The sequence below is a fragment of the Eurosta solidaginis genome, chromosome 3, assembly GCF_040869045.1.
Source record: "Eurosta solidaginis isolate ZX-2024a chromosome 3, ASM4086904v1, whole genome shotgun sequence".
In the NCBI taxonomy this organism is placed as follows: Eukaryota; Metazoa; Arthropoda; class Insecta; order Diptera; family Tephritidae; genus Eurosta; species Eurosta solidaginis.
The window spans coordinates 52,237,268-52,249,706 of record NC_090321.1 but is presented as its reverse complement, the minus strand read 5'-3'; the positions used below and the strand labels follow the sequence as shown (position 1 = coordinate 52,249,706).

Sequence of the window (12,439 nt, the reverse complement as noted above, 5' to 3'; positions counted from 1 at the left end):
GCCAGGACATATGTTATAGAATAACTCCGTCCTCTTGGCAAATACTAGCAGTTTGCTAGAACCCAGCATAATTGCTGCCTCGATATCTGGCAACTCTGCCGCCCTTAATATCTGGAGCCTTGACCTGGCGAGCGCAGGACACGAACACAGAACGTGTTCAATCGTTTCTTCCTGCAGCTCACACTTCCTGCACTTGCTTTTACTAACGGGACCTAACTTATAAGCATGTGACACCATAAGGCAGTGTCCGGTCAGTATACCTATTGTGAGTCTAAGTCTTCTTTCTTCATATGCAACTCCTGTCTCCTTTTGATTTCTCCCAAACGCATTGGAACGTCCGTGGTCGACTCAGCGAGTGTTGCACCCTCCTTTGCCAACTCATCGGCTTTTTCGTGACTTTCTATCCCTTTATGACCGGAAAGCCAGTAAAATACTTCTGGGTAAGTAGTCACAGTTTCTTCTTCTTGTCTTTTCCCGCGAAATAGCCCGCTCAACCTTTCTCCGTATCCTCTTTCAAGCCCCGGCCACTTAATAATGCGTTAGCGGTAGATATGTCTTCCCTATTGTGAAAGTTTATATTTTGAGCACGCTTCCGATAGCATTTCTTTTCAATGTGTTTATTATGCAAAGGAATATGCACAGTCGTAACTTGCCTTGCTAGTTCACCAGGCATGTAGTTTCCTTATATGTTTCTATTACATCAGCCTGAAATTTTAACTCCCCGAACTCTGCGGTAGATGGGATGATATCACCCGCTTTGGTATTGAGGGAATTTTATAATTACTCAGCTAACTAGGCGGCTAGCGAGACGCTCAACTTTGCCACCCTGAGTTCGAGAGATAGGATATCTCAAACAACTGTCACGCTGATCTCTAGCACCGAGCAGGCACTTGCAAACAAAACTTAGCCGCGAGTAGTGACTTCGGAGTTCCGCTGGTAACTTAATATCTGTTTCTGCGAATGTGAGCCTCGAATCAGTTAAGCAAATCTGTACTCATTTTCCTGGGAAGCGACCTCATAACCTACCCTAACCCTATAACATGGAACCCAATTAAAGGGTATCCTGTTCACTTTTGAATTGAAAGAGAATGCACCAAGAGATATTGATTTTGTTTTTGTAACTGCACAAAAATTCTCCAAAATTTTAGAATATGGTTCGGAATGTAAGCAGTCCATTTCGTGCTATGATTCCGGTAAGCACATTCTGGTACCAGCCCCACTGGCGGGAACGATTTTGTTTCACCCCGTGCACCTGCAGGTTTGTGAATTTCTGCTTCCAAATACGGGTGCCGATAGTAAGGAATACTTTCTGAGCCTGAGAGCCTTACTACTTACTTACTTGATTGGCGCTTAACCGTTTAAACGGTTATGGCCACCCAACAAGGCGCACCAGTCGCTTCTTCTCTCTGCTAACCGGCGCCAATTGGTCACACCAAGTGAGTATATATCGTTTTCCACCAGGTCCTTCCAGGGGAGTGGGGGCCGCACTCTACCTCTGCTTCTATAAACGCCTTCCGATAGAATCACTTTCTTAGCCAGAGCGTCATCTTTCATTCGCATAACATGGCCTAGCCAGCGCAGCCGCTGCGTTTTAATTCGTTGGACTATGTTGATGTCTGCGTGAAGCTCGTACAGCGCATCGTTAAATCTTCTTCGGTACTCGCCATCGCCAACGCGTAAAGGTCCATAAATATTTCGAAGAACTTTTCTATCGAACACTCCCACAGCCGCTTCATCTGATGTCATGGTCCATGCTTCTGCACCATATAGCAGAACGGGCACGATAAGTGACTTGTAGAGTATGATTTGCGTTCGTTATGAGCGCCTTATTTCATTCTCATAACCCAGCGAACCTTTGAGCTTTTATTCGGTGTACTATGCTCATGTCTGAGCAAAAGCTTATACATGCAATCATTAAACAAACATCCTTCAATAAACACCATTTGCAACATGCACCTTTCGGAGAACTTTTCTCTCCTTTTTCTTGCCTGCTCAGTCAAAATAAGCACCAGTTTGTGAATCACTCTTGCTTCGTTTGATTTATGAGCTGCCATCGTTTTCTATTATTGTGGGCTGTCAGATAAACGAAATCCTAGAAAAAAATATATATCAGTCTGATGACAGCAATTACTTCGTGTTGTCCTCGATCACCTCAAACGCATGCCTTTTCTTCTTTATCCAACCCAGAGAAGAGACAGAACCTACCAGCCTGTAAACCGCTCTAGTGCTCGCTAGGTTCACTATGGCATCGAGCCTACTATTTTAGCCACAGTTATGAGATGCAACAGTCCGTTGACCAGCCAAGTCAAAGGGCAAGTAATCCATATTGACTTTCAGCATTTCTCTTATGGCTAGACAAGCCTCCCTTAATACTACACACTGAATACCTGCATCTCAGCCACAGTATTATGGCTCGATGCCTTGCTTGAGGCGGATGATCATGGCGAAGATCCTCTAATGGGTAACACAATCGCGCATAAATAGAAAAGTCTCTATTGATCGACGTCACAATGTCACACTGTGGCTTCTCAAGTGTTAAGTGCCTAAATGTGCAAGAAAATTTGCATATTACTTAATTTTATTCTACCTGTATTGCAAACTCATACCAACACGCATATGTGAGTAAGCATAGTTAAGTGTATCTCAATAAATACCGTTATTCAGCTATTATGTTATGAAGTTTTAATAGTTGTTGTAAGTGTGTTTGATTTTCTGTTTTTTTTTTACCCTTCTTTCATTCTCTTGTAACCCTGCCTGCTCACCTGCTGCAGCCTGAATCCTTCACACTTATCTAAATATTAATACGTGTTGGTGTGCATGTGTTTATGTATGCAGAGTATATTGCATAATACCCATTCTCGCCTTGTTGGCTATCTTTATGTACATAAATTGAACGTACACCACCAGCCAACGATGCATTCATGCGAAACAATGCGTATTCAAATACATTTTATATGGCATCAGCAGCTCTCTTCGCCGTTCGCACTTCCGCAAGCTAGTGCTCTTGCTACTTTCGTATACCCAACTCGCCATAAAATAGGAACTTGTGCGCAAAAACTTTGGTCTTGTAGTAGGTCAGGAAACTTCGAGGCGAAGTCGTTCTCACGTACTTTGAAACTTGCAGGACTTGAATAAGTGCAAGAGCGGCTTAGGACGGGGACGGTAGACATCCCAATCGGTTTGGGAGAATTCAAAAGGAGACAGGAGTTGCATATCAAGCAGGAAAGGCGTGGACACAAGAAGGGTCTGAAAAGATTCTGTCACGTGCAATCCTAAGACGTTAGACTCTCGAAAGAGAGAAGACAAAGGGTTATGATGTGCATACTAAATGGACACTGCCTTCTGGCGTCACGTGCTTATAAGTTAGGCCTCGTTAGTAACAGGATGTAGGAAGTACGAGCTGTGGAAATAAACGACTGAGTACGTTCTATGTTCGTGTCCTGCGCCCGCAAGATAAAGGCTCCAGCTACAAGGGAGATTTAGGGTTCTACTATATGGGTTTGGGTCTTTCCTTCTGTGTTGGAATGAAGAATACCGCCTTATTTATATATGTATGTGTGTATATACTTACTACGTATTCGTGTTAAGCAATTACTTCTAGAGCAGCCTACTAATGAATTTGAGAGGATGGGGGTGTGTATTATATTGTGTATTCAGAGCAATGGCGACGGTTGCAAAAGCTTGCACACTGCAGTTACACAATGGCCATATATGTACATTAGGGTGGCCCTTATTTTCCAAAGTGTTCCGATTCTCGATCTCGATAAATCTAAATCAACAAAAATTGTTCAAATAATAATAAAGTTAAAAAATAAATTATGCCTTAAACACGGTGTCATCACTGCAAGAATGTGTATATAATGAGTATACGTAAACGAGTTTGTTTCAAATTTTTTTTTTATTATAACCTTTTTTGAAAATACATTTTTAAAACATATACATACATAGAATGTAATTAATGATCACTTATTATGTGATTCAAATTGTTTTTTGTAATCAGTTACAACTTGTAATAAATATTGCTTTTCTTGTTCGTCATTTGTAAGTATTCTATTATATTCCTCCATAAGTTTTACTCCCCGTTCTGCTGTGTCGTTAACTACTTTTATATTTATAACAGTATCCTTAGCTTTTTTATACGTTTCTGTATCCCCCAAGTATAGTGGATCTACCTGCAGAAATTGAGATGATATCCCAAACCGACCAAAAAAATCAATTGTATTTCCTGTTACAATATCGTGTATGTAGTTCTTTTTCTATGAATTTATTGATTTCACTGGGCCTTAAATGTAACCTCTTTAAATTTTCTGTTTGCTTGTGGCAGTTGTCTATGCTTTTGATTTTTTCCACAATCTTTTTCTTCCTGGTACAAGAGACGTCATCATCGAACACTGACAATGAAATACATTCTTTAGACAGGTACCATAGGTGGTTACAAAACTTTTTTATTGCAATGCCGGATATTTTTTTATTAACATTTCTGTATTTATAAATTTCTTTAATAAAAGATAAGTCTTGAAGAGGTGCTTTATGGGGATTGGTACAGTTAAACCAAAGCTTAACATAGAATTGTATAATAAACGCGCATATAATCGCTATCGAATTCTCTTCATACTCCGTTAGTTTAAACTGTTCACGAAATAAATAGATTTTTAAGCAATACAATGCCTTAAATATCCATCGAGCATGATGAGTGGGCCGTGATACACGAAACTTTATGCCATCACTTGCTCCTAGACATATAGACGTTAATTCCAATAATTCCCTATAGTCATCTCTTACTATTTTCTTTTTCAATTCATCCTTAGAGAAATGTAGAATAGTATCTTTGCTATCGCTTAAAAAGCTATTCGTTATTTCGTAGTAAATCTTTAAAACCATTTTTGTCGACGTTTTTCCAATTTTCTTGAAATCGCCGAAATAACTGGACGTCCACTAGTATTTACTGCAAAATAAAATTCGAAAACCCCTCCCAGCAAAACTTCAAAAATATGATGACGACAAGGTAGATGCAGCTCCTTTTATAACGCCTGTGTTAACCGTTGTCGTATCAAAACAACAGGCCACAATACATCCTTCAGATCCCATTCAAATAACAGTTCATGCAACGTATCAGCTATTTCCGAGCCTATTGCAGCATATAATATTGGAGCTCCTATTAACTGTTCGCCATTCCTGTAAGTAACAACAACTGGAAGTCGTTCCACCTTTTCACGACCTGTTATATCTGGAAGTAGTTTTCCATCCCAATGCAAAGTGCCACAATTTATCTATTTAAAAAACCGACTATTAAAAATTTGTTCATTCAAGGGCAGTATAGTTTTAATAAGAAAACGTCGAAAGCAATATATATTTTGCCCTGTAACTCTGTTATTGATCGACCGATTTTGAAGATTGTGGCCATTATCTTATTACGGTATGGAAAAGCAGTAAATTTTCGTAGGGTTTAGAAATATGGAAGCCTGAAACACGAAATTGTAAAAATTCGGCATTTTTCAGGATGAGATCAAGAATACAGACACTTTTTTTGTCTTCCATAGAACGAAGGGACACCCTAATTTAAAGACATACTAGTTATATGCTAGCTGCTGTTGCTGACGCCAGACCCACTTAGGTGTACGTTAGCTCAGCGGCTCCTGTGGGTATGCAACGTTTCTGCATATTCAATACTCATACTCGTATGCAAATATTTTGCTTCATTTTATCACACGTGCCCCCATCAGTGGTGGGCCAAATAATATGTAAATATTTATGGTTAGCGCAATATTTGATGATTTTTGTTGGATTTAAGTAAAAATGAAAGTGGACAAAAAAAACAAATTGTATTCTTCATTTTCATTACTATTGCTATTGCTGCTGCCCGTTTTCCATTTTTATACTCAACTGAGCAGAGCTCACAGAGTATATTAATTTTGTTTCGCATAACGGTACCCCGTAATGGCATAAACTAATCGAGGTAGATATAGACTTCTATATATTAAAATGATCTGAGCGGATAAAGAAATTCATTTAGCCATGTCCGTCCGTCCGTCTGTCCGTGAACACGATAACTTGAGTAAATTTTAAGGTATCTTAATGAAATTTGGTATGTAAGTTCTGGGCACTCATCTCAGGTCGCTATTTAAAGTGAACGAAATTGGACTATAACCACGCCCACTTTTTCGATATCGAAAATTTCGAAAAACCGAAAAATTGCGATAATTCATTACAAAAGAGAGATAAAGCGACGAAACTTGGTAGATGAGTTGAACTTATGACGCAGAATAGAAAATTAGTAAAACTTTGACAATGGGCGTGACACCGCCCACTTTTAAAAGAAAATAATTTAAAAGTTTTGCAAGCTGTAATTTGGCAGTCGTTGAAAATATTATGATGAAATTTGGCAGGAACGTTACTCCTATTACTATATATACGCTTAATAAAAATTAGCAAAATCGGAGAAGGACCACGCCCACTTTAAAAAAAAAAAAATTTTAAGTAAAATTTTAACAAAAAATTTTATATCTTTACATTATATAAGTAAATTATGTCAACATTCAACTCCAATAACTCCAGTGCAACAAAATACAAAAATAAAAGAAAATTTCAAAATGGTCGTGGCTCCGCCCTTTTTCATTTAATTTGTCTAGGATACTTTTAATGCCATAAGTCGAAAAAAAATTTACCAATCCTTGTGAAATTTGGTAAGGGCATAGCTTCTATGACGATAACTGTTTTCTGTAAAAATGGGCGAAATCGGTTGAAGCCACGCCCAGTTTTTATATACAGTCGACCGTCTGTCCTGCTCCTCGGCCGTTATCACGATAAAGATTTGGGTGTAATTTTTGGCTCCAAACTCCAGTCATATTGACTTCATTGTTGCAAAGTCCTTTGCAATGGTTGGGTTCATTAGACGAAACACCTGTGACTTTAAGGACCCCATGACGATGAAGACACTTTATATCTCCTTGGTCAGAAGTCGCCTTGAATATTGTTCAATAATATGGAATCCTTTTTATGAATCTAACTCCTATAAAATTGAGAGAGTTCAAAAAGTTTTTACGAAAATTGCTTTACGGATGCTTCACTGGCCAGACAGCCTCCAATCGTATACCAGCAGTCGCAAATTGCTTGGTCTTCAGGCTTTGCACGACAGAAGAACTTGTATCTCACTCATGCTTGCCTATAATGAAATAAACTTGAGCATAAATTGCTCCGATTTATCTAATTTGTTCATTCCATATATTCCACTGCGTGATCTTCGGCATAATAGATTATTTATCGAAATAACTCATAAAACTAATTATGCAATGAATGAACCTATAACTAGGACTATACATCTAGCAAATCGATTCAGTAATGTTCTTAATTTTAATAACTGCTTATATAAGTTTAAGCTTGGATTGTTTTCTATTTTTAACTAGTCTGTAAGAAAGCATGTACTTTTAGACTGAATGAATTAAATAAATAAATAAAAGTAAACCAACTTAGTTCGCGTACTTATCTGAACTCACTTTATCTTGGTATTAAAAATGGGCGAAATCCGACTATGACCACGCCCACTTTTTCTATATCGAAAATTTCGAAAAATGGAAAAATGCCAAGTCTATACCAAATACGAATTACATATTAAGTAGAAGAAAATGAAAACAGTCTGCAGGGCGAAATCAAAATCCTTTGGAATCATGGCAGGAATACTGTTCGTGGTATTACATATATAAATAAATTAGCGGTACCCGACAGATGATGTTCTAGGTCACACTGGTCCACATTTTGGTCGATATCTCGCAAACGCCTTCACATATACAGCTAAGGGCCACTCTCTTTTAAAACCCTCATTAACACCTTTAATTTGATACCCATATCGTACAAACATTCTAGAGTCACCCCTGGTCCACCGTTATGGCGATTTCTCGAAAAGGCGTCCACCTATAGAACTAAGGCCCACGCCCTTTTAAAATACTCATTAATACCTTCCATTTGATACCCATGCCACACAAACACATTCCAGGTTTACCCTAGGTTCATTTTCCTACATGGTGATTTTCCCTTATTTTGTCTCCAAAGCTTTCAGCTGATTATGTAATGCTCGGTACACCCGAACTTAGCCTTCCTTACTTGTTATTACTATTGCTATTGCTGCTGCCCGTTTTCGATTTATTATTTTTTTGCTTAGCTTTTCGTTTGTTTCGGTATAACAGTGTTTTCACACGTGGCTTTAGTTCTCAAGCATAATCCTTAGTTACTATAAAATGCATTCATTTGCAATTAGATCAGCTTAGCTTGATAAGGTACACAGTTAGCTTCGTTATATGCGGGCAGTAGTGGTTGAATGAAGTAAGTTGTGGCAAGCATCCTTGGACGAACAGCGAGCGCTACATGCGGACTCTTCCATAGTTAATGATGTTGCAGCAAAATTTCATCAGTGCAAAACACCCCACCACCTCAAATGAGTTTTTGATACGCCAGCAGTGTGTGGCATATTGTTAGGCGTATGAACAACTGTAACAAAAAATAAAAAGCTTACGCATTCATAGTTATGCAAGGGGTTGACTCGCGCGCGCCTGCTGCAGCAGCATTTGGATTACTTTTTGTTTACTGGAATTTCAATTCCATGCCCACAGCTGCGTTGGTTGTTTTTTTGTTAGCTTTCATAAATCCCTATGTTGGCTTAGGAGTTGAAGTGCTCTGCTTAAGTCGTGCGTGTTATTGGATGTCGTCAATTCAGATGAGAGTGTAGTGGTTATGTATGTATGTATTGTTTGCATTTTTTAATTGTGCTTATATAATACAGTTTTATTGTAGGAGTTCGTATGGTAAATTGTTTTTTGTTTAGAAACTTTAAATATGGATTCCAGACCACGGTAACATCTCGGAAGGCACCTGCTTGTAAACAATCACTGCTTCTCGCTGGGTGAACCCTCCTCTAAATACACGCAGGTACTGGCTGCGTTTCCAGTTTACGAAACAAGCTAACGCGAGATGGGCAATGGAACCAACATGTAGGATGTCCAGGAAAATTTGGCCAAAGCTGAAAGTAAATAGATCGCTATCGGTCATACTTCTGAATTGACTCTGTATTAGCCCATTAGCGGGTTTCTAACAGGTCACAAATGACTGCTGCCGCAGCTGCAGAATGAGGAGTGGATGGAAAGCGTAAATAATTAAGGGGCCTTACATAGATAATTAAGGCTCACTGTCTTAAGGGAACCCATGATGCTCATATGGGGGCAAAGAAATGACTTATGTCGCAGCTGTAGGGACTATGAGATGATAGCAAGCGTAGTGCATTATATATGACACAGTCCCGCCCCGTCGAAGACCTGGTCCCGATGTTTCCACAGACACTGCTTTGGGTACCTTGGTGAGCTACAATACACAAATATAAACGGCATTCTGCGCTACCCCAGCGGGTTAGGGGGCTTAGAAAATACCTGCGGTAGGTATGCCTGTCGTAAGAGGCGACTAAAATACCAAATTGATTCAAGGGGTTGTGTAGCGCAGCCCTCTCAAGTGGTTTCCGTGGGAATCCTGTTTCATTAACAGCCCAGGCTCTGGCGACCCCAAGTTCCCCATGGAACTAGAAGGTGGGGAGGCCGGGATGGCCTAGAAGGTTTAATGTGGTCATATAAATCGTTCCCGAGATGGGCGGGCTAGTCCTTAATGGCGCTTTGTTGCCGGAACATATAGAATCTATCTATATCCGCCAAAGGACCATCAACATCGATAACACTCCCCCAAAGCCTTCGGGGTGTGTCGTTATCGTTAATACAACAACAACAACAACAACATTCTACGCTACATTAGGCAATGGTTTAGCTTCATGGCTGTATGAACCACTTTCTACAGAAATGAGCCTGCGTGGTATCACAACGGGCCACAATAGCCTACGTGAGTCCCCGCTGTGGCAGCTGAGGCGGCCACTTTAACCTAACCTACTTAAGCCCATATTTCACCAGAAAGCTAAAGCTTAAAGCTATATTCAAGCTAATGGCAAATATTTAGGTTAGGTTGAACGAGCCGGCAAACAAGTACCTCTAAAGACTGCTGCCTAGCTCCGAAATAAGGCCGCATTACATGAACGACGGCGGCTAAAAAGCGACATCTGTAATATCATTTTCACACTTGGTTGCAACCACGAATTCCGCTGACGCCAAATTAAATCAATTTCTATAATTTTTGTTTCTACGTCAGTCCGCACTTTTGTCACCCACGAGGCCTAATTTATAAGCATATGACGCCAAAAAGCCGTGCCATACAAGAATGCCCACATTAGGCGTACTGCATGGACTTCCAGTGGACATTAAGCCGTCAAAACCAATGATAGAGGAGCCTTGGGGAACTACATAATTTCTGTAGACCTTATACCCACTTCCGGCTAGAAAGATCCCGCTACCCTGATTTAAGTAGCAAGCTCAAGTTGACCTGTACTACCGATATTATCGATAACAAACCGATAACAAGCTGGTTTCTCGTCGATAGTAAATCGATATGTTGTCGATAACAAACTTCCCGATAACACGCTGACGTCTTGTCGATAGTAAATCGATATGTCATCGAAAACGAATCGGTAACTCATCGATAACGAACCGATAAAAAACCGATAACAAACCTATATCTCGTCAATATCGGTTGTTATGTATTGCAAGTTAATGAAGCTCTTCTTAAATAGTAACGAATAACACCGAAACTACCACAAAACAATTCCCACATAGATTCGAAAACATTACAAAGTAGTTCCAAAATCTTTCCGAAAAAATTCCGAAAATTTCGCGAGGTAGACCTACATCATAAAGAAAAGCTGCTGAATTTGTTAGAGAATTATTTAAAAGTCATTTTAAAAAAGAATCTAAACTAATCCCAATTCAGTACGCAACTATTCCGAAAAGATCCCCAACGTCCCGAAAAGGTTCTCAAGTAATACCTAAGAAGACTTATAAATAATGACGAGCATCTTTCGGAAATTACCTCATACCTCTGGTTTTTTCCAAAATTGTCTCGCAAATAATCTGAAAATGATACCAACCAATTTCGGAAATGAAACCCGGAAATAGTTCTATACTGTTGCCCCACACAACCTAAAATGGTTGACCTATCTGTACAAAGAAGGTATAAATTTTCATCGCAACTTTTCCGATTTGTACTATTGTACTTTTGCCTATAATTCATTGCCTGTCTCCCGCATATCAATGTACAATTCATTTATTATTTAACGTTACCGATCCTCGACTGATCGCTTTCTTTATCATAATTCATTGGCGCTAAACCGCCTGAGCGATTTTGGCCGTTTCGTAAAAAATCACACCAGCTATCTCTGTTTCGCGATAGTTGATGCTAATTGATCAAGTCTTCCTCCACCTTCCTCGCTCAACTCAATAAAGGTCTCCCGCTACCACTGCTTACAATCTGCGGTGTTGACTGAAATACTTTCTTGACCGGAGCACTTTGTCCATTCGCATAACATAACCTCGTCAGCGAAGCCTTTGTGTTTTTTGCTGCACTATCTTCATATCTGCTTAAAGCTCATACAGCTCATTATTATACTTCCTTCGATTCACGTCGCACTCCTACAGCCAGCTCATCTTCTCTCGACACCGTCCATGATTCCGAGCCATACATTAGGACAGGTATGATGAGCGACTTGTAGAGCGTGATTTTTTGTTCATCGGGAGAGGACTTTACTTTGCAATTGCCTACTCAGTCCAAATAGATTTATTCTCTATTTGATTCCTAGCCGACATTGCTTTCGCTGTTGATGCTGGTTACCAGAAAGGCTAAGTCTTTCATAGTCCCAAATTTATGCGCCGCTTTTTTCTCGGATCTTTGTTCCTTTTATTTGGTACTAGCAGGGTACCCGGAGTTGCTCGTGTTGGGTAGATACTAATCATAATAAAAAGGTGTAATTTAACGTATTCCTTTCCGTTACTCAAAGTCAAGCAGTCAGTATGTAAGATTTTATTGACATTCTTCAAAATGTATCTCCCAATTCTTCTCATTCTTACCCTTTATAATTTCCTTATCTATCGCTTTTCTTTTTTTACACCCTCTACCTCTCTCCTTCTTTTTTCTAAGATCCCGCATTCTTCAAATTTATCATTCTTTGCTTTATTTTTCAAATTATATTTTGTTACACACAATTCATACTCAAAATCTCATAACTTAATTAAAAATATTTTAGCTGCACAATTTTTGTCTATCATCTCATATAGACAACTATTTTTACAATGGAATGCTTAAATTTAATAAAAACTTTTAAATCACTCAATGCAATCGTTTAAACTTTTTGTGAATTCAATGCTATGACCAAACAAAAGTTCTGCACTTAAGTACGTACGTACATGGCGTATGAGTAACTTTTGCTGACATACAAAATTTGTCGCACCACCCAGTGGCGCACGTGATAATGGAAAAAAATTAAATTAAAATTCTTAGGTCTGAAATATGAAAAACCTTCGTCTTG

General features: G+C 39.2%; 1 protein-coding gene across 1 annotated transcript in view; it reads left to right on the top strand.

Annotated features, from left to right (window-relative positions):
* Positions 1 to 12,439, top strand: part of arr (low-density lipoprotein receptor-related protein 6) — a 259,110-nt gene that overhangs the window by 222,357 nt on the left and 24,314 nt on the right. The gene's annotated exons all lie outside the window — the stretch shown is intronic.